This window comes from Lissotriton helveticus, chromosome 4_1 (genome assembly GCF_964261635.1).
Source record: "Lissotriton helveticus chromosome 4_1, aLisHel1.1, whole genome shotgun sequence".
NCBI classification, from domain to species: domain Eukaryota; kingdom Metazoa; phylum Chordata; class Amphibia; order Caudata; family Salamandridae; genus Lissotriton; species Lissotriton helveticus.
This window is the reverse complement of record NC_136063.1, coordinates 93,566,627-93,593,617: the sequence shown is the minus strand read 5'-3', so window position 1 is coordinate 93,593,617 and position 26,991 is coordinate 93,566,627.

Sequence of the window (26,991 nt, the reverse complement as noted above, 5' to 3'; positions counted from 1 at the left end):
TATGCTCGTGTATAAGCTACATACGTCAGCTGTACATAAGATCACTTTTTCGTCTGGATTGAATGGTAGTTGTTGTATTTTTAGTAGAAATTGTGAAGTGTCCTTGATATAAGTTTGCATTGCTTGCACTGATGGTTGTAAATATTTATCGATCAGCTGTCCAATCGGCTCATGTAGGCTACCTCGTGTGGAAACGATTGGCCTCATTGGTGGGTCCCTGATGTTTTTGTGGATTTTCGGCACCATTCGCAACGATGGGCTTCTAGGGTTGGAGGTTGTTAAAAAGTTTTTTGTTCTTTCAGTGATAACACCCTTGGTGTGGGCTTCATTAATGATGGACTGTAGAATTTTCTAATATTCCCCCGTCGGGTTTTGATGTAATAGACAGTAGGTGTTTGTGTCAGAAACATGTTCCATTACTTTATTGTCGTACATGGTGGTGTTCATGATCACCATGGCTCCTCCCTTGTCGGCTTTGGTAAATATAGTTTGATCATTGGCTGCCAATTTGAGCAGAGTGTTGTGATCCTTTTGTGTCATGTTCCTTGTTTTTGGTTTACTGTATTTAATCTTACTGAGGTCTTGTTTGACCATTGTTTCAAATAAGTCTAATGTCTTATGGCTTATTGGTGCTTGAAAGGTACTATGGGGACGTAATCCCAACAGTTGATCTTTCTCTTGTTGTGGACGCTCTGATACTACGTTATCGAAGAAGTGTCTCAGTCGGAGTTTACGCATTAGCTTAAAGAAGCTTACTTCCAGTTCTAACTGGTTAGTAGAAGTGGTAGGTACGAAGGAAGTTCCCTTCTGGAGTAATCCCAGTTCATAAGCGGTGAAATCTTGGTCACTAATGTTAATCGCTAGTTGTTCTACTGTAGATTCTTCTTGGGTCTCTTCTCCTTTTCTTTTTCCTTGTCTTTGGTTGTGGCTGTCGTACTTCTGGTAGTCGGGGGATCTCTTTCCTTGTCCTTTTCCTTTGCCTCTCCTGGGTCTCCTTTTTGGGCTTGGCCCTGTTCTAAAAAAGGATTAGGATCAGGTGTTCTGCTGGTGGTGGGTTCTTCAGTAGGTGTTTGAACTTTTGATTTTACTATAGGTTGAGTTTTGTGAGATTTTTGTCTCTGTTCACTGTCGGTGGATGAAGTATCTGTATTGGAATTGTATGGGCGGTTCCTGCGTTTTTGAGCGTAAATGTCGGCCCATGAATAGACTTCCCCAAGTCTATAGTCCAATGTATCCCTCTTGAACTTCCTGATTTTACGTTCATTGATTTCTTTGGAGTGGCGCTCAATTTGATTTTTAATATCTTCCAAAGTGGTGTTCAGCTCATCCTCTGACATCATTTTGGAAAGTTCTGTCGAAGTTTCCTCAATTTCTGTGGTAAGTTCCTCCAATATCGTGGACAATTCTTGGATGATTAAAAGGATCAAGTCTAGTGAACATTTATTGAGTATATCGTACCACCGTTCTTGGAATTTTTTTGAATGTTTACAAAGGGATGGTTTGAGTGCGATTCTTAAGCCTCGTGGTATGCGTTGGTTACGATGGTATTTGATAAGGGTACTGTCATGAAGTTGTTGATTAGTTTTCCTTTTGGAAAGATAAAGTAACTGTCTTATGTTTTGCTCTTTGGACCGGCTCGTGGTATCCTGCGTGAGTTCTTTCCTGATGAGGGAATAAATTTGGTCCACGTCTTTGGCATCAAACGCGAAAGTGGAGGCTCTGGCCTCGGTGCTCTTTGATATGTCTTCGTAGTTGCTCATTGTGTAGTAGTTTGTGAGGATTATAAATGCGTGCTATCTGTCCTGGGGACGCTGGATAGGATCATGCGAATGAAATTCGGATAGATGCACTGCAAATTTGGGACCCCTATTTGCGTTCACAAGGGCGAAGAACCTGGGAGAAATTCTACAACATAAATCCACGGAGCCTGCAACATTTTTTGGAACCAAACCTTGTCTCAATTGCGGTAGTTGCAATAGTATAATTAAAGGGAATATCATTCATCACCCGATGAAAGGAAACGCAATAAAATTAAGAGTAAATGCCACCTGTGACACCAGCAATCTGATCTACGGGATAAAATGTCCTTGTGGTCAAATGTACCTCGGAAAGACAGAACGACGCATTAAAGTGCGTCTTACGGAACACAAGTCGAACATCCGACTTAAAAATTTGAAGTCAGCATTATCCTCACATTATGTTGAAGAAAACCACAACGTTTCACAAATCAAATTTATTGTCCTGGAAACTGTTCAAAAAATGGAGGGTACAGACAATAATAAACACCTCCTAAGAAGAGAGAACTTTTGGATCCATAAATTGTCGACCCAAAAACCGATGGGTCTTAATGAAAGAATTGAACTGTCCTGTTACCTTTAATGATTTGCTCAATGTACTGTATCTTGTGATTACTGTGTTTGTTTACCATCTACCTTGACACTATCTCATTCTACCAGCACCTAATCCTTACATCCTGTCCAGTTTCCACAACCGCGGCATTAGCCAACACGTTAACCACAGACTACCCCTTTCCACACTATCCTAGTTCGATCCCAGATCGATGCACGTACTAATACCAACATTTTTATTAATATTTTGTTACCGTTACCACACCTGGTCTAAATTGCGTTTTTACTCATTCCACGATTTGGATTATTCCCATCATGTAATTCTGTTCCACGGATTTTTCATTTCACGTTTTTGTCTACATTTCACCCGATGTTATGACGGAGCCCTATAGTCTTTCTACAGTGTTATTCACGTGATACGTCACGTGATCGGTCACTTTCAAAATACTCAAACGCGGGCAGTATCTCCTGCGCTGGCGTTCCTTGAAGACGAATAAACGAACCGCAACACTCTCTCACCAACTTTCAGGTCAGTTACCGATACCCGATAGCCCCCAACTTAGAATACTAAATCCTTACATCCCAGCAGCACGCGTTGACCGTGTTTCTTTATTACTTCTTTACAGAACTGATTCATCCTTCATGATAGGCATGTAAGTGACACGGCACCTTACAATTTACTTTCCGTTTGCCTTCAATGGTTTTCACACGTATATCATTACGTTTACTGTTGCGTACTACCAGTTCTTAATGACAGTTTACGTGTATATGCACAGTATAAATTACGAGTCACTTTTACGTTTAATTACATTGTTTAGTTTGTACTGTTTCTAACACTTAGCGATACTGTTAGGAGTCAAACTAATAGTTGATTATTTTATTGCTTCACAGTGTCTATTCCCTGACGAAGGGCATGATGTTAATGCCCGAAATGCATTGGACACGTAGTAAAGACATTGCCTAAGTGAAAATTGTATATTATGAACCTGAATACATAATATCACAAACTTTGGAAAATCCAAGTTCAAAATGAAGTGAAATATAAAGATATTCAAAGAAATTTATTGATTGGAAGTCTTTCTTCATAAGACAAGTACATGTGTGCCTGCTAAGGGATGAAACTAGAGACCCTCTAGTTTCACTTTTTCAATGTGTATCTATTGACGCCGTTGGGCACTCGACGTCACCTGGCGGAGCACCTTAAAACTACTCAAACAGCATTGCACCTTGATCAACAATTTCCCAAATTTGCAGTGCATCTATCCGAATTTCATTCGCAGTATATAACTCTGTCAGGTCAGTAAGGAGTCACTGCTGCTCAGTATAGAACTGTCATATCAGTAAGGTGTCATTGCTGCTCTGTACAGAACGCTGTCGGATCAGTAAGGGGTCACTGTTGATTAGTATAGAACTCTGTTGGATCAGTAAGGGGTCACTGCTGCTCAGTATAGAACTGACAGATCTGTAAGGGGTCACTGCTGCTCAGTATAGAACTCTGTCAGATCAGTAAGGGGTCACTGGTGCTCAGTAAAGAACTGTCAGATCTGTAAGGGGCCACTGCTGCTCAGTATAGAACTCTAATTTCAAAAAGGGGGTGGAGATGGACAGAGTATCTGAGTTAATCAGAACACTCCTACCCAGTCAACAGATCAGGGCTTGATCCATCACCGTTTTTTAGCTCACTGCACCATCCCAGTTCAGAACCTGGCTATATGCAAATTAGTCTGTCCCTGGCCCAGTGCATCATGGGAACATGGCAGACCAAACTACCAAGCCAATTCTTCACTGGAACGGAAACAAGCTTCCGGGGACCGGTTTCTGGCATTACAGCCGTCTTCGGCCCGGCTTGCTTGAATCCTGATGGTGCAGTGAGCAAGGGACTCATGTCTGAGCATACCCTTCCACACTTGTGGTGGCCAAAATAATTTCAAAAAGGGGGTGGTGATGGACAGAGTATCTGAGTTAATCAGAACACTCCTACCCAGTCAACAGATCAGGGCTTGATCCATCACCGTTTTTTAGCTCACTGCACCATCCCAGTTCAGAACCTGGCTATATGCAAATTAGTCTGTCCCTGGCCAAGTGCATCATGGGCACAGGGCAGACCAAACTACCAAGCAAATTCTTCACTGGAACGGAAACAAGCTTCCGGGGACCGGTTTCTGGCATTACAGCCGTCTTCGGCCCGGCTTGCTTGAATCCTGATGGTGCAGTGAGCAAGGGACTCATGTCTGAGCATACCCTTCCACACTTGTGGTGGCCAAAATAATTTCAAAAAGGGGGTGGTGATGGACAGAGTATCTGAGTTAATCAGAACACTCCTACCCAGTCAACAGATCAGGGCTTGATCCATCACCGTTTTTTAGCTCACTGCACCATCCCAGTTCAGAACCTGGCTATATGCAAATTAGTCTGTCCCTGGCCCAGTGCATCATGGGAACAGGGCAGACCAAACTACCAAGCCAATTCTTCACTGGAACGGAAACAAGCTTCCGGGGACCGGTTTCTGGCATTACAGCCGTCTTCGGCCCGGCTTGCTTGAATCCTGATGGTGCAGTGAGCAAGGGACTCATGTCTGAGCATACCCTTCCACACTTGTGGTGGCCAAAATAATTTCAAAAAGGGGGTGGTGATGGACAGAGTATCTGAGTTAATCAGAACACTCCTACCCAGTCAACAGATCAGGGCTTGATCCATCACCGTTTTTTAGCTCACTGCACCATCCCAGTTCAGAACCTGGCTATATGCAAATTAGTCTGTCCCTGGCCCAGTGCATCATGGGAACAGGGCAGACCAAACTACCAAGCCAATTCTTCACTGGAACGGAAACGAGCTTCCGGGGACCGGTTTCTGGCATTACAGCCGTCTTCGGCCCGGCTTGCTTGAATCCTGATGGTGCAGTGAGCAAGGGACTCATGTCTGAGCATACCCTTCCACACTTGTGGTGGCCAAAATAATTTCAAAAAGGGGGTGGTGATGGACAGAGTATCTGAGTTAATCAGAACACTCCTACCCAGTCAACAGATCAGGGCTTGATCCATCACCGTTTTTTAGCTCACTGCACCATCCCAGTTCAGAATCTGGCTATATGCAAATTAGTCTGTCCCTGGCCCAGTGCATCATGGGAACAGGGCAGACCAAACTACCAAGCCAATTTTTCACTGGAACGGAAACAAGCTTCCGGGGACCGGTTTCTGGCATTACAGCCGTCTTCGGCCCGGCTTGCTTGAATCCTGATGGTGCAGTGAGCAAGGGACTCATGTCTGAGCATACTCTTCCACACTTGTGGTGGCCAAAATAATTTCAAAAAGGGGGTGGTGATGGACAGAGTATCTGAGTTAATCAGAACACTCCTACCCAGTCAACAGATCAGGGCTTGATCCATCACCGTTTTTTAGCTCACTGCACCATCCCAGTTCAGAACCTGGCTATATGCAAATTAGTCTGTCCCTGGCCCAGTGCATCATGGGAACAGGGCAGACCAAACTACCAAGCCAATTCTTCACTGGAACGGAAACAAGCTTCCGGGGACCGGTTTCTGGCATTACAGCCGTCTTCGGCCCGGCTTGCTTGAATCCTGATGGTGCAGTGAGCAAGGGACTCATGTCTGAGCATACCCTTCCACACTTGTGGTGGCCAAAATAATTTCAAAAAGGGGGTGGTGATGGACAGAGTATCTGAGTTAATCAGAACACTCCTACCCAGTCAACAGATCAGGGCTTGATCCATCACCGTTTTTTAGCTCACTGCACCATCCCAGTTCAGAACCTGGCTATATGCAAATTAGTCTGTCCCTGGCCCAGTGCATCATGGGAACAGGGCAGACCAAACTACCAAGCCAATTCTTCACTGGAACGGAAACAAGCTTCCGGGGACCGGTTTCTGGCATTACAGCCGTCTTCGGCCCGGCTTGCTTGAATCCTGATGGTGCAGTGAGCAAGGGACTCATGTCTGAGCATACCCTTCCACACTTGTGGTGGCCAAAATAATTTCAAAAAGGGGGTGGTGATGGACAGAGTATCTGAGTTAATCAGAACACTCCTACCCAGTCAACAGATCAGGGCTTGATCCATCACCGTTTTTTAGCTCACTGCACCATCCCAGTTCAGAACCTGGCTATATGCAAATTAGTCTGTCCCTGGCCCAGTGCATCATGGGAACAGGGCAGACCAAACTACCTAGCCAATTCTTCACTGGAACGGAAACAAGCTTCGGGGGACCGGTTTCTGGCATTACAGCCGTCTTCGGCCCGGCTTGCTTGAATCCTGATGGTGCAGTGAGCAAGGGACTCATGTCTGAGCATACCCTTCCACACTTGTGGTGGCCAAAATAATTTCAAAAAGGGGGTGGTGATGGACAGAGTATCTGAGTTAATCAGAACACTCCTACCCAGTCAACAGATCAGGGCTTGATCCATCACCGTTTTTTAGCTCACTGCACCATCCCAGTTCAGAACCTGGCTATATGCAAATTAGTCTGTCCCTGGCCCAGTGCATCATGGGAACAGGGCAGACCAAACTACCAAGCCAATTCTTCACTGGAACGGAAACAAGCTTCCGGGGACCGGTTTCTGGCATTACAGCCGTCTTCGGCCTGGCTTGCTTGAATCCTGATGGTGCAGTGAGCAAGGGACTCATGTCTGAGCATACCCTTCCACACTTGTGGTGGCCAAAATAATTTCAAAAAGGGGGTGGTGATGGACAGAGTATCTGAGTTAATCAGAACACTCCTACCCAGTCAACAGATCAGGGCTTGATCCATCACCGTTTTTTAGCTCACTGCACCATCCCAGTTCAGAACCTGGCTATATGCAAATTAGTCTGTCCCTGGCCCAGTGCATCATGGGAACAGGGCAGACCAAACTACCAAGCCATTTCTTCACTGGAACGGAAACAAGCTTCCGGGGACCGGTTTCTGGCATTACAGCCGTCTTCGGCCCGGCTTGCTTGAATCCTGATGGCGCAGTGAGCAAGGGAATCATGTCTGAGCATACCCTTCCACACTTGTGGTGGCCAAAATAATTTCAAAAAGGGGGTGGTGATGGACAGAGTATCTGAGTTAATCAGAACACTCCTACCCAGTCAACAGATCAGGGCTTGATCCATCACCGTTTTTTAGCTCACTGCACCATCCAGTTCAGAACCTGGCTATATGCAAATTAGTCTGTCCCTGGACCAGTGCATCATGGGAACAGGGCAGACCAAACTACCAAGCCAATTCTTCACTGGAACGGAAACAAGCTTCCGGGGACCGGTTTCTGGCATTACAGCCGTCTTCGGCCCGGCTTGCTTGAATCCTGATGGTGCAGTGAGCAAGGGACTCATGTCTGAGCATACCCTTCCACACTTGTGGTGGCCAAAATAATTTCAAAAAGGGGGTGGTGATGGACAGAGTATCTGAGTTAATCAGAACACTCCTACCCAGTCAACAGATCAGGGCTAGATCCATCACCGTTTTTTAGCTCACTGCACCATCCCAGTTCAGAACCTGGCTATATGCAAATTAGTCTGTCCCTGGCCCAGTGCATCATGGGAACAGGGCAGACCAAACTACCAAGCCAATTCTTCACTGGAACGGAAACAAGCTTCCGGGGACCGGTTTCTGGCATTACAGCCGTCTTCGGCCCGGCTTGCTTGAATCCTGATGGTGCAGTGAGCAAGGAACTCATGTCTGAGCATACCCTTCCACACTTGTGGTGGCCAAAATAATTTCAAAAAGGGGGTGGTGATGGACAGAGTATCTGAGTTAATCAGAACACTCCTACCCAGTCAACAGATCAGAGCTTGATCCATCACCTTTTTTTAGCTCACTGCACCATCCCAGTTCAGAACCTGGCTATATGCAAATTAGTCTGTGCCTGGCCCAGTGCATCATGGGAACAGGGCAGACCAAACTACCAAGCCAATTCTTCACTGGAACGGAAACAAGCTTCCGGGGACCGGTTTCTGGCATTACAGCCGTCTTCGGCCCGGCTTGCTTGAATCCTGATGGTGCAGTGAGCAAGGGACTCATGTCTGAGCATACCCTTCCACACTTGTGGTGGCCAAAATAATTTCAAAAAGGGGGTGGTGATGGACAGAGTATCTGAGTTAATCAGAACACTCCTACCCAGTCAACAGATCAGGGCTTGATCCATCACCGTTTTTTAGCTCACTGCACCATCCCAGTTCAGAACCTGGCTATATGTAAATTAGTCTGTCCCTGGCCCAGTGCATCATGGGAACAGGGCAGACCAAACTACCAAGCCAATTCTTCACTGGAACGGAAACAAGCTTCCGGGGTTCGGTTTCTGGCATTACAGCCGTCTTCGGCCCGGCTTGCTTGAATCCTGATGGTGCAGTGAGCAAGGGACTCATGTCTGAGCATACCCTTCCACACTTGTGGTGGCCAAAATAATTTCAAAAAGGGGGTGGTGATGGACAGAGTATCTGAGTTAATCAGAACACTCCTACCCAGTCAACAGATCAGGGCTTGATCCATCACCGTTTTTTAGCTCACTGCACCATCCCAGTTCAGAACCTGGCTATATGCAAATTAGTCTGTCCCTGGCCCAGTGCATCATGGGAACAGGGCAGACCAAACTACCAAGCCAATTCTTCACTGGAACGGAAACAAGCTTCCGGGGACCGGTTTCTGGCATTACAGCCGTCTTCGGCCCGGCTTGCTTGAATCCTGATGGTGCAGTGAGCAAGGGAATCATGTCTGAGCATACCCTTCCACACTTGTGGTGGCCAAAATAATTTCAAAAAGGGGGTGGTGATGGACAGAGTATCTGAGTTAATCAGAACACTCCTACCCAGTCAACAGATCAGGGCTTGATCCATCACCGTTTTTTAGCTCACTGCACCCTCCCCGTTCAGAACCTGGTTATATGCAAATTAGTCTGTCCCTGGCCCAGTGCATCATGGGAACAGGGCAGACCAAACTACCAAGCCAATTCTTCACTGGAACGGAAACAAGCTTCCGGGGACCGGTTTCTGGCATTACAGCCGTCTTCGGCCCGGCTTGCTTGAATCCTAATGGTGCAGTGAGCAAGGGACTCATGTCTGAGCATACCCTTCCACACTTGTGGTGGCCAAAATAATTCCAAAAAGGGGGTGGTGATGGACAGAGTATCTGAGTTAATCAGAACACTCCTAACCAGTCAACAGATCAGGGCTTGATCCATCACTGTTTTTTAGCTCACTGCACCATCCCAGTTCAGAACCTGGCTATATGCAAATTAGTCTGTCCCTGGCCCAGTGCATCATGGGAACAGGGCAGACCAAACTACCAAGCCAATTCTTCACTGGAACGGAAACAAGCTTCCGGGGACCGGTTTCTGGCATTACAGCCGTCTTCGGCCCGGCTTGCTTGAATCCTGATGGTGCAGTGAGCAAGGGACTCATGTCTGAGCATACCCTTCCACACTTGTGGTGGCCAAAATAATTTCAAAAAGGGGGTGGTGATGGACAGAGTATCTGAGTTAATCAGAACATTCCTACCAAGTCAACAGATCAGGGCTTGATCCGTCACCGTTTTTTAGCTCACTGCACCATCCCAGTTCAGAACCTGGCTATATGCAAATTAGTCTGTCCCTGGCCCAGTGCATCATGGTAACAGGGCAGACCAAACTACCAAGCTAATTCTTCACTGGAACGGAAACAAGTCCCTTGCTCACTGCACCATCTGGATTCAGGCAAGCCGGGCTGAAGACGTCTGTAATGCCAGAAACCGGTCCCCGGAAGCTTGTTTCCTTTCCAGTAATGAATTGGCTTGGTAGTTTGGTCTGCCCTGTTCCCATGATGCACTGGGCCAGGGTCAGACTAATTTGCATGTAGCCAGGTTCTGAGCTGGGATGGTGCAGTGAGCTAAAAAACGATGATGGATCAAGCCCTGATCTTTTGACTGGGTAGGAGTGTTCTGCTTAATTCAGATACTCTGTCCATCACCACCCCGCTTTTTGAATCATTTTGGCCACCACAAGTGTGGAAGGGTATGCTCAGATGTGAGTCACTTGCTCACTGCACCATCTGGATTCAGGCAAGCCGGGCTGAAGACGGCTGTAATGCCAGAAACCGGTCCACGGAAGCTTGTTTCCTTTCCAGTAAAGAATTGGCTTGGTAGTTTGGTCTGCCCTGTTCCCATGATGCACTGGGCCAGGGTCAGACTAATTTGCATGTAGCCAGGTTCTGAGCTGGGATGGTGCAGTGAGCTAAAAAATGGTGATGGATCAAGCCCTGATCTTTTGACTGGGTAGGAGTGTTCTGCTTAATTCAGATACTCTGTCCATCACCACCCCCCTTTTTGAATCGTTTTGGCCACCACAAGTGTGGAAGGGTATGCTCAGATGTGAGTCCCTTGCTCACTGCACCATCTGTATTCAGGCAAGGCGGGCTGAAGACGGCTGTAATGCCAGAAACCGGTCCCCGGAAGCTTGTTTCCTTTCCAGTAAAGAATTGGCTTGGTAGTTTGGTCTGCCCTGTTCCCATGATGCACTGGGCCAGGGTCAGACTAATTTGCATGTAGCCAGGTTCTGAGCTGGGATGGTGCAGTGAGCTAAAAAACAATGATGGATCAAGCCCTGATCTTTTGACTGGGTAGGAGTGTTCTGCTTAATTCAGATACTCTGTCCATCACCACCCCCCTTTTTGAATCGTTTTGGCTACCACAAGTGTGGAAGGGTATGCTCAGATGTGAGTCCCTTGCTCACTGCACCATCTGGATTCAGGCAAGCCAGGCTGAAGACGGCTGTAATGCCAGAAACCGGTCCCCGGAAGCTTGTTTCCTTTCCAGTAAAGAATTGGCTTGCTAGTTTGGTCTGCCCTGTTCCCATGATGCACTGGGCCAGGGTCAGACTAATTTGCATGTAGCCAGGTTCTGAGCTGGGATGGTGCAGTGAGCTATAAAACGGTGATGGATCAAGCCCTGATCTTTTGACTGGGTAGGAGTGTTCTGCTTAATTCAGATACTCTGTCCATCACCACCCCCCTTTTTGAATCGTTTTGGCCACCACAAGTGTGGAAGGGTATGCTCAGATGTGAGTCCCTTGCTCACTGCACCATCTGGATTCAGGCAAGCCGGGCTGAAGACGGCTGTAATGCCAGAAACCGGTCCCCGGAAGCTCTTTTCCTTTCCAGTAAAGAATTGGCTTGGTAGTTTGGTCTGCCCTGTTCCCATGATGCACTGGGCCAGGGTCAGACTAATTTGCATGTAGCCAGGTTCTGAGCTGGGATGGTGCAGTGAGCTAAAAAACGGTGATGGATCAAGCCCTGATCTTTTGACTGGGTAGGAGTGTTCTGCTTAATTCAGATACTCTGTCCATCACCACCCCCTTTTTTGAATCGTTTTGGCCACCACAAGTGTGGAAGGGTATGCTCAGATGTGAGTCCCTTGCTCACTGCACCATCTGGATTCAGGCAAGCCGGGCTGAAGACGGCTGTAATGCCAGAAACCGGTCCCCGGAAGCTTGTTTCCTTTCCAGTAAAGAATTGGCTTGGTAGTTTTGTCTGCCTTGTTCCCATGATGCACTGGGCCAGGGTCAGACTAATTTGCATGTAGCCAGGTTCTGAGCTGGGATGGTGCAGTGAGCTAAAAAACGGTGATGGATCAAGCCCTGATCTTTTGACTGGGTAGGAGTGTTCTGCTTAATTCAGATACTCTGTCCATCACCACCCCCCTTTTTGAATCGTTTTGGCCACCACAAGTGTGGAAGGGTATGCTCAGATGTGAGTCCCTTGCTCACTGCACCATCTGGATTCAGGCAAGCCAGGCTGAAGACGGCTGTAATGCCAGAAACCGGTCCCCGGAAGCTTGTTTCCTTTCCAGTAAAGAATTGGCTTGGTAGTTTTGTCTGCCCTGTTCCCATGATGCACTGGGCCAGGGTCAGACTAATTTGCATGTAGCCAGGTTCTGAGCTGGGATGGTGCAGTGAGCTAAAAAACGGTGATGGATCAAGCCCTGATCTTTTGACTGGGTAGGAGTGTTCTGCTTAATTCAGATACTCTGTCCATCACCACCCCCCTTTTTGAATCGTTTTGGCCACCACAAGTGTGGAAGGGTATGCTCAGATGTGAGTCCCTTGCTTACTGCACCATCTGGATTCAGGCAAGCCGGGCTGAAGACGGCTGTAATGCCAGAAACCGGTCCCCGGAAGCTTGTTTCCTTTCCAGTAAAGAATTGGCTTGGTAGTTTGGTCTGCCCTGTTCCCATGATGCACTGGGCCAGGGTCAGACTAATTTGCATGTAGCCAGGTTCTGAGCTGGGATGGTGCAGTGAGCTAAAAAACGGTGATGGATCAAGCCCTGATCTTTTGACTGGGTAGGAGTGTTCTGCTTAATTCAGATACTCTGTCCATCACCACCCCCCTTTTTGAATCGTTTTGGCTACCACAAGTGTGGAAGGGTATGCTCAGATGTGAGTCCCTTGCTCACTGCACCATCTGGATTCAGGCAAGCCAGGCTGAAGACGGCTGTAATGCCAGAAACCGGTCCCCGGAAGCTTGTTTCCTTTCCAGTAAAGAATTGGCTTGCTAGTTTGGTCTGCCCTGTTCCCATGATGCACTGGGCCAGGGTCAGACTAATTTGCATGTAGCCAGGTTCTGAGCTGGGATGGTGCAGTGAGCTATAAAACGGTGATGGATCAAGCCCTGATCTTTTGACTGGGTAGGAGTGTTCTGCTTAATTCAGATACTCTGTCCATCACCACCCCCCTTTTTGAATCGTTTTGGCCACCACAAGTGTGGAAGGGTATGCTCAGATGTGAGTCCCTTGCTCACTGCACCATCTGGATTCAGGCAAGCCGGGCTGAAGACGGCTGTAATGCCAGAAACCGGTCCCCGGAAGCTCTTTTCCTTTCCAGTAAAGAATTGGCTTGGTAGTTTGGTCTGCCCTGTTCCCATGATGCACTGGGCCAGGGTCAGACTAATTTGCATGTAGCCAGGTTCTGAGCTGGGATGGTGCAGTGAGCTAAAAAACGGTGATGGATCAAGCCCTGATCTTTTGACTGGGTAGGAGTGTTCTGCTTAATTCAGATACTCTGTCCATCACCACCCCCTTTTTTGAATCGTTTTGGCCACCACAAGTGTGGAAGGGTATGCTCAGATGTGAGTCCCTTGCTCACTGCACCATCTGGATTCAGGCAAGCCGGGCTGAAGACGGCTGTAATGCCAGAAACCGGTCCCCGGAAGCTTGTTTCCTTTCCAGTAAAGAATTGGCTTGGTAGTTTTGTCTGCCCTGTTCCCATGATGCACTGGGCCAGGGTCAGACTAATTTGCATGTAGCCAGGTTCTGAGCTGGGATGGTGCAGTGAGCTAAAAAACGGTGATGGATCAAGCCCTGATCTTTTGACTGGGTAGGAGTGTTCTGCTTAATTCAGATACTCTGTCCATCACCACCCCCCTTTTTGAATCGTTTTGGCCACCACAAGTGTGGAAGGGTATGCTCAGATGTGAGTCCCTTGCTCACTGCACCATCTGGATTCAGGCAAGCCAGGCTGAAGACGGCTGTAATGCCAGAAACCGGTCCCCGGAAGCTTGTTTCCTTTCCAGTAAAGAATTGGCTTGGTAGTTTTGTCTGCCCTGTTCCCATGATGCACTGGGCCAGGGTCAGACTAATTTGCATGTAGCCAGGTTCTGAGCTGGGATGGTGCAGTGAGCTAAAAAACGGTGATGGATCAAGCCCTGATCTTTTGACTGGGTAGGAGTGTTCTGCTTAATTCAGATACTCTGTCCATCACCACCCCCCTTTTTGAATCGTTTTGGCCACCACAAGTGTGGAAGGGTATGCTCAGATGTGAGTCCCTTGCTTACTGCACCATCTGGATTCAGGCAAGCCGGGCTGAAGACGGCTGTAATGCCAGAAACCGGTCCCCGGAAGCTTGTTTCCTTTCCAGTAAAGAATTGGCTTGGTAGTTTGGTCTGCCCTGTTCCCATGATGCACTGGGCCAGGGTCAGACTAATTTGCATGTAGCCAGGTTCTGAGCTGGGATGGTGCAGTGAGCTAAAAAACGGTGATGGATCAAGCCCTGATCTTTTGACTGGGTAGGAGTGTTCTGCTTAATTCAGATACTCTGTCCATCACCACCCCCCTTTTTGAATCGTTTTGGCCACCACAAGTGTGGAAGGGTATGCTCAGATGTGAGTCCCTTGCTCACTGCACCATCTGGATTCAGGCAAGCCGGGCTGAAGACGGCTGTAATGCCAGAAACCGGTCCCCGGAAGCTTGTTTCCTTTCCAGTAAAGAATTGGCTTGGTAGTTTGGTCTGCCCTGTTCCCATGATGCACTGGGCCAGGGTCAGACTAATTTGCATGTAGCCAGGTTCTGAGCTGGGAAGGTGCAGTGAGCTAAAAAACGGTGATGGATCAAGCCCTGATCTTTTGACTGGGTAGGAGTGTTCTGCTTAATTCAGATACTCTGTCCATCACCACCCCCCTTTTTGAATCGTTTTGGCCACCACAAGTGTGGAAGGGTATGCTCAGATGTGAGTCCCTTGCTCACTGCACCATCTGGATTCAGGCAAGCCGGGCTGAAGACGGCTGTAATGCCAGAAACCGGTCCCCGGAAGCTTGTTTCCTTTCCAGTAAAGAATTGGCTTGGTAGTTTGGTCTGCCCTGTTCCCATGATGCACTGGGCCAGGGTCAGACTAATTTGCATGTAGCCAGGTTCTGAGCTGGGATGGTGCAGTGAGCTAAAAAACGGTGATGGATCAAGCCCTGATCTTTTGACTGGGTAGGAGTGTTCTGCTTAATTCAGATACTCTGTCCATCACCATCCCCCTTTTTGAATCGTTTTGGCCACCACAAGTGTGGAAGGGTATGCTCAGATGTGAGTCCCTTGCTCACTGCACCATCTGGATTCAGGCAAGCCGGGCTGAAGACGGCTGTAATGCCAGAAACCGGTCCACGGAAGCTTGTTTCCTTTCCAGTAAAGAATTGGCTTGGTAGTTTGGTCTGCCCTGTTCCCATGATGCACTGGGCCAGGGTCAGACTAATTTGCATGTAGCCAGGTTCTGAGCTGGGATGGTGCAGTGAGCTAAAAAACGGTGATGGATCAAGCCCTGATCTTTTGACTGGGTAGGAGTGTTCTGCTTAATTCAGATACTCTGTCCATCACCACCCCCCTTTTTGAATCGTTTTGGCCACCACAAGTGTGGAAGGGTATGCTCAGATCTGAGTCCCTTGCTCACTGCACCATCTGGATTCAGGCAAGCCGGGCTGAAGACGGCTGTAATGCCAGAAACCGGTCCCCGGAAGCTTGTTTCCTTTCCAGTAAAGAATTGGCTTGGTAGTTTGGTCTGCTCTGTTCCCATGATGCACTGGGCCAGGGTCAGACTAATTTGCATGTAGCCAGGTTCTGAGCTGGGATGGTGCAGTGAGCTAAAAAACGGTGATGGATCAAGCCCTGATCTTTTGACTGGGTAGGAGTGTTCTGCTTAATTCAGATACTCTGTCCATCACCATCCCCCTTTTTGAATCGTTTTGGCCACCACAAGTGTGGAAGGGTATGCTCAGATGTGAGTCCCTTGCTCACTGCACCATCTGGATTCAGGCAAGCCGGGCTGAAGACGGCTGTAATGCCAGAAACCGGTCCACGGAAGCTTGTTTCCTTTCCAGTAAAGAATTGGCTTGGTAGTTTGGTCTGCCCTGTTCCCATGATGCACTGGGCCAGGGTCAGACTAATTTGTATGTAGCCAGGTTCTGAGCTGGGATGGTGCAGTGAGCTAAAAAACGGTGATGGATCAAGCCCTGATCTTTTGACTGGGTAGGAGTGTTCTGCTTAATTCAGATACTCTGTCCATCACCACCCCCCTTTTTGAATCGTTTTGGCCACCACAAGTGTGGAAGGGTATGCTCAGATGTGAGTCCCTTGCTCACTGCACCATCTGGATTCAGGCAAGCCGGGCTGAAGACGGCTGTAATGCCAGAAACCGGTCCCCGCAAGCTTGTTTCCTTTCCAGTAAAGAATTGGCTTGGTAGTTTGGTCTGCCCTGTTCCCATGATGCACTGGGCCAGGGTCAGACTAATTTGCATGTGGCCAGGTTCTGAGCTGGGATGGTGCAGTGAGCTAAAAAACGGTGATGGATCAAGCCCTGATCTTTTGACTGGGTAGGAGTGTTCTGCTTAATTCAGATACTCTGTCCATCACCACCCCCCTTTTTGAATCGTTTTGGCCACCACAAGTGTGGAAGGGTATGCTCAGATGTGAGTCCCTTGCTCACTGCACCATCTGGATTCAGGCAAGCCGGGCTGAAGACGGCTGTAATGCCAGAAACTGGTCCCCGGAAGCTTGTTTCCTTTCCAGTAAAGAATTGGCTTGGTAGTTTGGTCTGCCCTGTTCCCATGATGCACTGGGCCAGGGTCAGACTAATTTGCATGTAGCCAGGTTCTGAGCTGGGATGGTGCAGTGAGCTAAAAAATGGTAATGGATCAAGCCCATATCTTTTGACTGGGTAGGAGTGTTCTGCTTAATTCAGATACTCTGTCCATCACCACCCCCTTTTTGAATCGTTTTGGCCACCACAAGTGTGGAAGGGTATGCTCAGATGTGAGTCCCTTGCTCATTGCACCATCTGGATTCAGGCAAGCCGGGCTGAAGACGGCTGTAATGCCAGAAACCGGTCCCCGGAAGCTTGTTTCCTTTCCAGTAAAGAATTGGCTTGGTAGTTTGGTCTGCCCTGTTCCCATGATGCACTGGGCCAGGGTCAGACTAATTTGCATGTAGCCAGGTTCTGAGCTGGGATGGTGCAGTGAGCTAAAAAACGGTGATGGATCAAGCCCTGATCTTTTGACTGGGTAGGAGTGTTCTGCTTAATTCAGATACTCTGTCCATCACCACCCCCCTTTTTGAATCAGTATAGAACTCTGTCAGATCAGTAAGGGGTCACTGCTGCTCAGTATAGAAATGTCAGATCTGTAAGGGGTCACTGCTGCTCAGTATAGAACTCTGTCAAATCAGTAAGGGGTCACTGCTGCTCAGTATAGAACTATGTTGAATCAGTAAGGGATCACTGCTGCTCAGTATAGAAGTCTTTTGGATCAGTACTCTGTTGGATCAGTAATGGGACACTGTTGCTCAGTATAGAACTCTGTTGGATCAGTAATGCGTCACTGCTGCTCAGTATAGAACTCTGTTCGATCAGTATTGGGTCACTGCTGCACAGTATAGAACTCTGTCAGATCCGTAAGGTGTTAGTGCTGCTCTGAATAGAAGTCTGTCGAATCAATAAGGTGTCATTGCTGCTCAGTATAGAACTCTGTCGGATCAGTAAGGGGTCACTGCTGCTCAGTAGAGTACTCTGTTGGATCAGTAATGGGTCACTGCTGCTCAGTATAAAACTCTGTCAGATCAGTAAGGGGTCACTCATGGTCAGTATAGAACTCTGTTGAATCATTAAGGTGTCATTTCTGCTCAGTATAGAACTCTGTGAGATCAGTAAGGGGTCACTGCTGCTCAGTGTAGAACTCTGTTGGATCACTAAGGGGTCACTGCTGCTCAGTATAGAACTCTGTCTGATCAGTATTGGGTCACTGCTGCACAGTATAGAACTCTGTCAGATCAGTAAGGTGTTATTGCTGCTGTGAATAGAAGTCTGTCGAATCATTAAGGTGTCATTGCTGCTCAGTATAGAACTCTGTCGGATCAGTAAGGGGTCACTGCTGCTCAGTAGAGTACTTTGTTGTATCAGTAATGGGTCACTGCTACTCAGTCTAGAACTCTGTTGGATCAGTACTGGGTCACTGCTGCTCAGTACAGAACTCTGTCAGATCAGTAAGGTGTCATTGCTGCTCTGTACAGAACTCTGTCGGATCAGTAAGGGGTCACTGTTGCTTAGTATAGAACTCTGTTGGATCAGTAAGGGGTCATTGCTGCTCAGTATAGAACTCTGTCGGATCAGTAAGGGGTCACTGCTGCTCAGTATAGAACTGTCAGATCTGTAAAAGGTCACTGCTGCTCAGTATATAACTCTGTCAGATCAGTAAGGGGTAACTGCTGCTCAGTATAGAACTGTCAGATCTGTAAGGAGTCACTGCTGCTCAGTATAGAACTCTGTCGGATCAGTAAGGGGTCACTGCTGCTCAGTATAGAAATATCAGATCTGTAAGGGGTCACTGCTGCTCAGCATAGAACTCTGTCACATCAGTAAGTGGTCACTTCTGCTCAGGATAGAACTCTGTTCGATCAGTAATGCGTCACTGCTGCTCAGTATAGAACACTGTCTGATCACTAAGGGGTCACTCATGGTCAGTATAGAACTCTGTCGAATCATTAAGGTGTCATTACTGCTCAGTATAGAACTCTGTCAGATCGGTAAGATGTCACTACTGCTCAGTATTGAACTCTGTCGGATCAGAAAGGGGTCACTGCTGCACAGTATAGAACTCTGTCAGATCAGTAATGGGTCACTGCTGCTCTGTATAGAACTCTGTCGGATCAGTAAGGTGCCATTGCTGCTCTGTACAGAGTCCTGTCCAATCAGTAATTGATCACTGCAAATCTGTAAAGACCTCATTCTGATCAATAATGGATTACTTACTGCTCAGTCCAAACAGTAAGGGATCACTGTTGATCTGTGTAGAGTGCTGTCCACACGCATAGTTTTACAGTTGCTCTACACAGAATTCCAAAACATAGGTAATAACTAATTTTTACCCTGTCACGAAGTCAAGCTCCTCAGGATCAGGGTGATTCTTAAAGGGGTCCACCTCCTGATTTCCTCATACTCTGACTAATCATACAGACACAGAGCATAGAGGTAACCAAGCGAGGGATAGGAAAGGGAGAGAGCAGCAAAGGAAGGGATACCTATAACGAGAAAATACAAGGGTTAAGTACAGGGAAATTACTAGCTACTCTCATTAATTCTCGCTAAGTACATGACACACCCCTCTAGCGATGAGATTCAGAGATGGACCCTTCCTGTGCTTCTCTGCGTAATAAGATGCTTCTTTTATTGCAAGGGTAAAACATTCCCTATAAACAAAAGCAGAGGTTATAGACACCACCATCTATTCATGCCATAAATCCATCAAACAGAACGGAACACATACATACCCTATATCGCACTCCCCTTCTTTTTGTTCTAACCAACTTCAGCAACAGCCAAAGCACATTAGCAAGTTCAAAAAGAGGAATTATCAGGAACCAAGGATCCTCCCAGAAAGTAAGATAATTTCCTCACAAGGTTCAAAATTAAAGAAATACTCCACAGGAAAATCAGCTGATCCAGCAATACAGTACGTTTCCTTGTGGAGATTCAGTAGTTAATGATAATAAGAAAGAAACAAAAGCACACAGTCAAGAACCTAATCCATCCAACCTGGATGTCTAAGTTTACCAATACTCCAGAGCCTCCGGCAGAACAATGTCCCGGAATCCAGAGGTTTCCACTGCTGCATCCAAAAAGGGAAATGCTCACCAGAGAAGACACGGTGAAAAGACCAGGATTCTTCCGTTTGGGCACAGCCGAGTGAACTCCGACCTTGTATCCACAGAGGAGTCACGTTGGACACTAAATAGGCAATACCCTCTCCGCTGCAGCCGCAAGTGGGAGGGCTGTTCCAGCCAGGATGGAAAAGGACTGTAATCAGGCGGCTGCCGGGGGAAAAACTTCAGTGGTTAGCTACCGCTCCAGGCAACGGATCCTTTCCCAGTACGCAGCATGCCGGAAGGAGGATCAAAGCGAACCTGCTAAGCCGATCAGAAAAAGGAACAGGCAATGCGGTCTTCCTAACCGGGAGACCGCAGAAACAAAGCACCAGATTGCCACGGGAAAAGTGAACGAGCAGCACACCACTCCACAATGAGTTCCAACTTCGGAAGGAGAATCACGTACGCCGCAGCTAGTGCGTCGCGTGATTAAATGCTATTGGTTCTTCCCAGAAAGCCTTCTGGGAAATGTAGTCCTGCAGCCTGTAAGTGAGGTAGGCGCCGATGTCAATTCCTGACATACCCTGTATATGACTCTGTGCAATTAGTAATGTGCCAGAGCATCATAACGTGTTATGGAAATTGATTCCACCATCAGAAGCCCTATCATGCATCTCTATAGTGAAATTGCTGTATCTCCGTGTAAAGAGCTGTTACAAGATTTAGGAATATCTGTTCCTCTATCTCAAGCGTTGAGACATTAGTGTGTGGTCACTTTTCGTTCTCTATAGAAAGTTCTTTAGAGCTTTATATACAGCACTGTCGGATCTGCAAGAGTGACTGTTACTGTACGTAAAGCTATAGCTATCAGTGATGGCTCACCGCTGCTTCCAACAGAGATCCATCTCATCAGTAATCAGAGTTTTATATTACAAAATATTAAACTATGCATCCTTATTTTGACAAAGGGTTTTTGTATGTACAGTATGATGAGAGCACACCGATGTCAGGCAGGGCTACTGACACTTCCGGGATCTGCTAAAAACCATCACATTTTTGTCTTAACAGAAACCAAATTCATCCTGGAGAGCCAGACAACGACAACAAAAACAACAACAATGAGTACAAAAACAACAATTAGTCCAAAAACAGCAAGTACTACTCTTGGTCCCTTTTGCAAAGTAAAGGGGGCTATTGAAGATGGAGTGTGCAGAGTTATCAATGAACTTGCAAATGGCACCTGTCAAGTGATCGAGAAAGCTGCCGATGGCATCTGTGAAGTGGGCGGAGCACTTGTTGGTTTAAGTTGCCGTTTGATTGGAGCAGTGGAGAGCATATGCCCTACCTCGACCCCTAAAAGAACACCTGACTCTAACACCCAGAGAAACCATTCTGCAATCACACCCTCAGTAACACCCTTGTTTACAAATCACATTAAGACAATTATCAACACAACAACTTCTGCATCAGAAACTGTGACTACTTCTCCAACTCCATCTATTGCACTCATGACAAGACAACATCCTGATACAGCTGGTAAAGTAGCAATCATTTCCATCTTATCAATGTTATATTCAGCGCATTCTAGAATACAATGAAATCAAAATTCAAATATCACCCTGGTGGCTTGAACATTAGGGCAGGTGCAGCTTCCATGTCCCAGATTTTAGAGCCTGGAGAGAGAGCAGGGTAGACTGATGTTACGGAAGTGCAGCCAATGGGATGTAATTATGTCAATGGTCCATCTTTAGCAAAGTACTGTGGTGGAAGGTTGGAGGCCCAGTTGATGAATTATAAGCGTGTCTTAGTGGCCAGCAAACCCATTTCAGGTGCATCAATGCTAGCTCCCCCCTCACCTAGGGAAAAAAGCCCTGCAGACTATTCTGGCTGTATCCGTCTGTAGGAATAGTAGATGGAAAAGAAGGTGGAGACTTAACTTGTGTGTCTGTTCCCTGTCTGCTAGCATAAGTACTAGAATATGTGGCTCTAGTAACAAATGAACCCAAAGGGTCCATTTTATTTATGCCATCGCAGCCTATTCCAATAGTAACCACTTCTCTGGTTTGAATAGGAAAGTGGTGTACATGCAGAACGCACACCTTGAACTAAGTTAAAGGAGTGTGCAGGAAGTGTTCCTCCTATTGTCAATCAATGGCATACGAATATTTAACACAAGTAATATGGTGCTTTGCTTTAATTTAAACGATTCCTCAAAACCTTTCACTTTAGGTCATCATGGAATAAAGGCAAGAAGCAAAATTAACATCATTCCTACAGATAGCCTTGTAAGAAATGCGAAGTATCTCCACTGCCCTTTTTAGAACTCTCTTCCTAGCATAGGTGATCTCTGTTGCTTTTCTATTAACAGATTACTGCACCTTTACAAAACTAAAGGGAGCACTTGTTGGTTTAAGTTGCCGTTTGATTGGAGCAGTGGATAGCATATGCCCTTCCTCAACCCCTAAAAGAACACCCAATGCTAAAACCCCAAGAAACCATTCTGCAATCACACCCTCAGTGTTAGAACTGGGGGTCTCTAGTTGACAGAGGTAGGTACCACTTTCCAAATAGGGACCGTTGCTTCTAGTCAGGCTTATCAAAGGCAATGTGCAAAGTATTCGTACCAACACTCACAGAAACACAGTGAAAATACCACAAACTGACTCCACAACAGGTTAGAAAAATAAAGGTATTTTAATCTAAACTACACAAGAACAAAACAACAAAAATCCAACATACACAGTTCAAGAATATTGTTTCAAATGAGTTCTTAAGGTTGCGTTAAAATAATCCACAGTTGGGTCACGTTTTAGCCAACAGTACCTTTAGATGCGACAAAAGTTCCAAGTGAAAGCTGTAGCGGTGAAAAGCAAGCGATGCGTCACTCCTGAGAACCTGGGGAGGCGATGTGACAACCCCGCTGGAAGCAGGGGGTGTGTTGCGATGACTCCAGTCTGTATGGGGAGGGATGAGATACCTTGCGTGGATTCCAGTGCACAGGTTTCGGTGGAAGCGGCTCGCAAAAGGTACGATGCGACGATCTTCGGGGCGGTGACGATCTCCGGTGTGGCGACGATGTGAACTTCTCTCGCGGCCCCTTGATGCGATGGCTCTGCGACGACTCTCGCAGCGACGTGATGCGGTCCGCTTGCAAGTGGTGCAGCGATCTCACCCAGTGGCGACAGGCTCTGCGACGATACTCGCAGCGATGGTAATCTTCCCGCACCGGAATGGTGCGTCCTGCAAACGAAGGATGCGATGACTTTGGCAGCCGCAACAGGCGCTGTGACGATCTTGGTCTTTGCGGTGGCGGGTATTTCCTCGCACTGACGGGGATGCGCTCCGCAAGCGAGCGATGCGTGAACACTTGCAGAAAGTCTTTAAAATCTTGGTTTCCAGCTTCCCAACACAGGTACAACTTCCAGAGGCATCACAACTGGCCCAAGCACTCTAGGAAGGACAGAACTCTCTCAGCAGAGTTCAGAGAAGCTGGGGGTGAAGTCCTTTTTCTTTTACAGGGACTTCTTAACAGGGAGCCAGCTCTTCTCAGGCCCTTGGAGATTCCTTCAAGCAAGGGGACACAGCACAAAGCAAAGTCCTTCCCCTATACCTGGCAACAAAGCAACAGCAGGTTAGTCCAGCAGGGCAACAGTAGGACTGTCTTCCTTCTTCAGTTTCAGCTTTCTCCTTGGCAGAGGTTCCTTCTTGATTCCAGGATGATCTAATTTTCTGTAGTCAGGGTTCTTGTACTTACACCCCTAAAAGTCTTTGTTCCCTTTGTGCAAGAGAGTTCTGAGCCTGGTCTGAACCAGGTCTGGGTGTTCCTTGAGCTCTTTGTTTTCCTGACCTCTCCTTTCCTTTCAGAGAGAGGGGCAGGGTTGTCAGCCGCCCAGCAGGAGGTGGAGCCAGCATTGTGGAAGGCAGGCACAGCCCTATTCAGGCCCAGGTGCTACCCCCTCCCACCACTCTAGATGCAGATGGAGCTATTCCGCCCAGGAATGGCCCACTCAGCCTCTGGGAGCCACCCAGCCCCTGTCACTCACAAACCAGACAGTCAATTCACAAACAGGCCAAGGCACACAGAAAGGTCAGACAAGAGAACAGCAACTTTCTAAAAGTGCTGTTCTCAAACACAGGATTTAAAAACAACCTTTCCTAAAATATGTGTTATTAAATTCTGAGTTCAGGGATACCAGACTTTTATGTCCTACCTTGCTCCTATGGGAAGATATTCTGGTAACCACTGTAGCAGGCATTCCCCATGATAGCCTATGGGCAAGATAGCCTAACAATAGGGAAAAACGAAAATGGCTGTCATTCACTACCAGAGCATGCCACCTGCACTAGTACATGCTGTACCTTTCACATACACTGCACCCTGCCCAAGGGGGTACCTTGGACCTTCCATAGGGGTGACCAATGTGTTAAAAAAGGGAAGGTTTAGGCCTGGTCAGTGGGGACTCTGACCAGGAGGACATGGCAGTTCACAGACTGCACACAGGCACTGCGATGGCAGGCCTGAGACACCATTTTAGGGCTACTCATGTGGGTGGCACAATCAGTGCTGCAGGCCCACTAGTAGCATTTGAATTACCAGCCCTGGCAAACTCAGTGCACTTTACTAGGGACTTCTTGGTGATACAAATATGCCAGTCATGGATAGCCAATTACAATAGCAATTTACACAGGGAGCACTTGCACTTTGACACTGATCAGCAGTGACAAAGTCCCTAAAGCATCTAAACCAGCAAAAATGAAATCCAGCACAGCATCAAAAATAGAGGAGGTAGACACAAAAATACAGGGGAAACCACGCCAAAGATGCCAGGTCTAACACGTGTCCCCTCCAGCTGAAAGTGGGGAGAACTGCCCACCCTCTTGGGAGTTTTCTTCACTAAGGCGGAAAAACCTGGACAGACTATCAGCATTGGCGTGTTCTGTGCCAGGGCGGTATTCCACCGTAAAGTCCATTACCTGTAGGGAGATGGAACACCTCAACAGTTTTGGGTTCTCACCCCTCATCTGCATTAACCATCTGAGGGGCCTGTGGTCTGTCTGAACACGGAAGTGAGACCCAAACAGGTAGGGCCTCAGCTTCTTCAGAGCCCAGGCCACAGCAAAATCTTCCCTTTCAATTGCACTCCACCTCTGCTCCCTGGGGTGTAGCCTCCTACTAATGAAAGCTACAGGTTGGTCCCAGCCCTCGTCGTTGATTTGTGAGAGTACTGCTCCCACACCATGCTCTGAAGCGTCTGTCTGCACTATGAACTCACTGGAGAAGTCAGGCGCCTTGAGCACAGGTGCTGTGCACATGGCAGTCTTCAGGGCATCAAAAGCAGTTTGACAGACATCGGTACAATTCACTTTCCTAGGCTGCTTCTTGGAAGTTAGCTCTGTCAAGGGGGCAATGATGATGCCATATCCCTTGACAAACCATTGGTAATACCCGGTGAGACCTAAACATTTTCTTACCTCTGTCTGGGTCTTGGGGGGCTCCCAAGCCAGGATGGTATCAATCTTTGCCTGTAGGGGTGCTACCTAGCCGCCCCCCACCTGATGTCGCAAATACACCACAGATCCCTGCCCTATCTGGCACTTGCTGCCCTTGATAGTGAGGCCTGCCCTTTGCAGAGCCTTCAACACTTCACAGAGGTGTTGCAAGTGTTCTCCCCAAGTGGAGCTGAACACAGTAATGTCATCCGGGTATGCGGCGCTGAATTCCTCCAGCCCGGTCAGTACCTGGTTAACCAGTCTCTGGAATGTGGCAGGGGCATTCTTCAACCCAAAGGGCATGACTCGGGAACTGGAAGTGCCTCTCTGGCGTTGAGAATGCAGACCTCTCTTTGGCCCCCTCAGTTAAGGCAATCTGCCAGTACCCAGAAGGTAAATCAAACGTACTGAGGTACTGGGCAGCTCCCAACCGATCCACGAGCTCATCAGCTCTGGGGATCGGGTGTGCATCAGTCTTGGTGACCGCATTGAGCCAACGTTAGTCCACATAAAACCGAAGTTCTGGAGAGGCACCCGGAGCAGTAGCTTTTGGCACTAAGACCACTGGGCTAGCCATGGGGCTGCTGGAGGGCTCAATCACCCCTAGCGCCAACATCTTGGAAACCTCTTTCTTGATGCTGGCCCTGACCTTGTCAGCTACCCTGTAAAATTTCTGTTTCACAGGCAGATTATCTTCAGTGTCCACATCATGGACGCACCAATTGGTGACACCTGGGGTCAGGGAGAACAAGGAGGCAAACTGACCCAACACCTGGCGACAGTCCCTCTGTTGTTTTTGGGTCAGGGTGGGCGAGAGGACCACACCATCCACTGACCCATCTTGCTCTTTGGCTGACAGGAGGTCAGGGAGAGGATCACTATCCTCTTCCGATCCAGCATCTGTAGCCATGAGCATTGTTACTTCAGATCTCTCAAAGTGGGGGTTGAGGCGGTTCACATGCAAGACTCTCAGGGTCTGCATGGGAGTTTTCAAGTTAACCAGGTAGGTTACTTCACTTTTGCGCTCCACCACCTCATAGGGCCCATAGGGCAAGGCTCCACTGGCGCCATCACCCTCACTTTCTGCCCAGGTTGAAATTCGACCAGAGTGGTATTCTGGTTGTACCATCTTTTCATTTCTTCCTGGCTAGCTTCTAGGTTCTCCTGAGCGAGCTTCCTGAAGCGTTGTGTCTGGTTACGGAAGGCCAGCACATAGCTGAACACATCCTGGGGGGTTTTCCCATGGGATTTCCCCCACCCCTCCTTCACCAGTGTGAGAGATCCTCTTACAGGGTGGCCATACAGCAGTTCAAAGGGACTGAACCCTAAGGACTTCTGAGGCACCTTCCTGTAGGCAAACAACAGGCATGGTAGAAAGACCTCCCACTTCCGTCTCATGGGCTCCGCTAGGCGCATAATCATACCTTTCAGTGTGCGGTTGAAACTTTCAACCAACCCATTTCCTTGATGGTGGTAAGGAGTGGTGAACTTATAAGTTACCCCACACTCTTCCCACAGAGACTTCATGTACCTAGAGATGAAGTTGGTACCCCGGTCGGAGACCACCTCTCTGGGGAACTTCACACAGGAAAAGATCCCCATCAATGCACGGCCCACCACTGGTGCTGTGATTGTCCTGAGAGGGACTGCTTCCGGGTACCGGGTGGCATGGTCCACCAAGACCAGGATGAACCTGTTGCCTAAGGCTGTCTTGGGGTCCAGTGGCTCCACAATGTCGATGCCCACTCACTCGAAAGGGGTGTTCACCACAGGAAAGGGTTGGAGGGGCGACTTGCACTTCTCTCCGC